Genomic DNA, 4,047 nt, shown 5'->3' with positions numbered 1-4,047 from the left:
GTTTCTTTTTATTATTGAGTTGTAAGAGTTCTTTATATATCCTGGATACTAGACCCTTATCAGATATATGATTTGCAGTCATTTTCTCCTGTTCTATGAGTTGTCATTTCACTTTATTAATAGTGTCCTTTCATGTACAAAAGCTTTTAATTTTGATGAAGTACAATTTGTCATTTTTTTCTTTTGTTTCTTGTGCTTTCAGTGTCATATCTAAGAAGACTTGCCTAACTTAGTTGTGAAGATTTACTCACATATTTTTCTTAAGAATCTTACAGTTTTAGCTTTTACATTTAAGTATATGGCCCATTTTGAATTAATTTTTGTGTATGGTGTGAGAAAGAGATTCAACTGCATTCTTTTGTATGTGGCTACCCAGTTGTCCCAGCACCATTTGTTGAAGATACTATTCATTGAATTGTCTTGGCACCCTTGTTGAAAACCAAACATCCTTGTGTCAGTGCTGCACAGTCTTGATTACTATAGCTTTGCATTAAAATTTGAAATTGGGAAATCTGGGTTCTCCAACTTTGTTGGTCCTTCTCTAGATTGTTTTGGCTATTCCAGGTGCCTTGAGTTTCCATGTGATTTTAAGATTGGCCTGTCAGTATATGCAAAATCCCAGCTGGAATTTTGATACAAGTCACATTTAATCTGTAGATCTATTTGGGAAGTACTGCCATCTTAGCAATATTAATCTTTCTATAAACTTGGGGTGTCTTTCTATTAATTTAGGTCTTCTCTAACTTTTCCCAGCAACGTTTTGTAGTTTTGAGTATAAGTTTCGCATTTCTTTGTTAAATTTATTCCTAAGTATTTTATTCTTTTTGATGCCCTTATAAATACAGTTTTTTTCTAATTTCACTTTTGGATTTTTCATTGCTAGTGCATGGAAATACAATTGTTTTTTGTATATTGATACTTGTGTTCTGCAACTTTGACGAACATGCTTAAACAGCTTTTTAGTGGATTCATTTGACTTTCTTTGTACAAATCATGTCATCGGCAGAGATATATAGTTTTATTTCTTCCTTTCAAAGCTAGATTATTTTGTTTCATTTCCTTGCCTAATTGCCCTGGCCCTACCTCCTGTTTAAAGCTGAGTAGAAGTGGTAAAAGTAAATACCCTTGGCTTGCTCTTGATCTTAGGGGAAATTTCATTGATTTATGCTCTCATATTTATTATATTCTCCTTTGTGCCTGGTTTAGGTTTCATTTGCTCTTCCTTCTAGTTTAAGTTGGAAGCTTAGATTAATTATTTTAGCTATTTTTCTTTCTAATATATGCATTTAATGCTACAAATTTCCCTCTAAGCACTGCTTAGCTGCATCCCACAAATTTTGATATTTGTATTTTAACTTGGTTCAAAATATTTTAAAATTTCCCTTGAGGTTTCTCTTTGACCCCTCTGTTATTTAGAAGCTTTCTCTTTTAAAAAATTATTTATTTATTTATTTATTTTTGGCTGTGTTGGGTCTTGCTGCGCGTGGGCTTTCTCTAGTTGTGGTGAGCGGGGGCTACTCTTCATTGCGGTGTGTGGGCGTCTCATTGTGGTGGCTTCTCTTGTTGCAGAGCACGGGCTCTAGGTGTGTGGGCTTCTGTAGTTTTGGCACGGGGGCTCAGTAGTTGTGGCTCACAGGTTTAGTATCTCCACAGCATGTGGGATCTTCCCGGACCAGGGCTTGAACCCATGTCCGCTGCATTGGCAGGCGGATTCTTAACCACTGCACCAAGAAGGAAGTCCCTAGAAGCTTTTTCTTTAATTTCCAAAGAGTTGGGAATTTTCCAGATATCTTCCTAGTACAGTTTTGTTTAATTTTATTGGGGTCTAAGAATGTCCTTTGTATGATTTCTAATTTGTTAAATGTATCAAAGTTTTGTTATTGCCCAGAATATGGTGCACCCTAGAGAATAACTCATGTGCACTTGAGAAGAATGTGTAATCTGCTGTTGTCAGGTGAAATGTTCTAGAAATATCAATTACATCAAGTTGTTTGATTGTGCTGTTTGGGTCATGTTTATTCTTACTGATTTTCTATCTACTTGTTCTATGAATTCCCAAGAAAGGAATGTTGACGTCTCCAACTATAATTATGGATTTGTCTATTTCTCCTTTCAGATATATCAGGCTTTTGCTTCATGTATCATAAAAGTCTATTTTTGGGCAAATACACATTTAAGATTTTTATGTCTTCTGGGAGAATTGGTTCATTTGTCATTGTGTAGAACTCATCTTTATCCCTAATAATCTTTTTTGTTCTGAAATTTACTTTGACTGAAATTATTATAGCTATTCTAGTTTTTTTAGTTTAGTGTTTACATGGTATATCTTTCTCCATTCTTTTACTTTTAACCTAAGTCTTTATATTTAAAATGGGCTTATTATGAACAGTATATAATCTATATGTCTTCCGTGTATCTATATGACTGTATGTACCATCAATATATCTATAGCTTTCTGTGTATATAAATCAATACAATTGATTTATTTTCTTGACATTTTCCCTAATGAAGTCAAGGTGTTTTTCTTCTTGAAATATATGCAATCAATGGACTGTAACAGAACATTTTTATAAACAGTTTCCTTGGATTTTCTCAGAGTCACAATATTTATTTTCTAAAGACTTCAGGTGCACTTAATATTGAACATCATAGGTTGGCACTTGATTACGTGGCTAAGGGGCCCGAGGAGTCTAGGAGGATAGAACTACTAAACAGAGGAATCCTGAATTTCAGGAAACTTTTCTTAAATCCAGGAGGGTTTACTTCAGCATGTGTAGGGAATATGCCCTAACATAGTAATGATTTGGACTGAATAAAAGCATAGAATAAAAGTTTAGATAAGATCAAGTTCAACACTTCTTCGATTCACAGATGAGAAGCCTGAGAACAAGAGCTACGTGGCTAAGTTTCCATACCTCGGATCCTATTTTCCTTGTGATTTTGGAAGAATAGGGTGAGTTACATTATTATATTGTTTCTGTGATTGTTTTATCACTAAGATCCATCCCAGCAGCTACTTAGATTGATGCTTGTGTGTGGCCATAAGCAGGAGAGAGAAATTACTTTCTGTGTTAGGGGTTGAGGGGGTGGGGATGTGCTATAATAGATAAGATGTCCCAACCTTGAGGTATGCTCCATGTCTAATCTCTTTTTCAGCTATTTCTCAACGTTCTTGCATTGCTTTTCATATCTTACAACTTTTAAACTTGAATTAAATTTTCCAGTTTGTATTTGCCAATTCCTATTTAGATTGCTTTTTTTGAAAGTAGCCTTCTTTTTGCTTCTGGGTCCTTTATCTTCCAGCTAGGAAAATTTACTGGTATAAATCACTACTACATGGCAATACACATTTCAGACTTACCTTCTCTGGGCAAATTTATAAACAAGAGCCTGAGAATTTCAGAGTCAGTTAGATTTGGTTACAAAAAATCCAAAATTAAAAAAAGGATCAGAATTGTGCAAAACTCAAGTGTCTCCCTAAATATATTTTACAGTTCAAAACAAGAGCTCTTCCTTAGATATTTTAAACTTCTTATTCTAATCATTCATGATACCAGCAAATAAAAAGGGTCTTTAATTTAGAGAAAACAATCACCAAATATTTGCAGCATTTTTCTTTTCAAATGTTGGAAGTGTTGGTTTTATTTCAGGGTGGTTCTTAATTTATTCAAGCAGACTTCTCAGTCTGTGCTGTTACAGGGGCTTCTCACAGTATAAGTAGAGTGACAGTGTCAGTACGTCTTTCCATTATTGCAGAAACTCTGTTTTTTGAAAGTGCCTTTAGTAGGATTCTGGGAATTCAGTGTAGATTAACAATGGGGTTCCGACGATTTAGAATTCTTTTCTCTTAATGAAAGGAGTCTGAACCCTTGAACTCTGTCAAGGACTTAGGCATGTTCCCTGGGCCTGATTTTCATCCTCAGAAAATGGAGGTCAGACACATGTCAAGAATAAAGGAAAAGCAGATTAGAGTCCTTAAAGACTTTGTACATGTCCAGATGACGTTAATGTATTGACCATAGTGTCTGGAACCTGCTAGGCACTTGG

Source organism: Delphinapterus leucas, chromosome 8 (genome assembly GCF_059928025.1).
Source record: "Delphinapterus leucas isolate spDelLeu-1000000601 "Yukka" chromosome 8, BTC_Dleu_Yukka2, whole genome shotgun sequence".
NCBI classification, from domain to species: Eukaryota; Metazoa; Chordata; class Mammalia; order Artiodactyla; family Monodontidae; genus Delphinapterus; species Delphinapterus leucas.
This window is presented reverse-complemented; position numbering follows the sequence as displayed.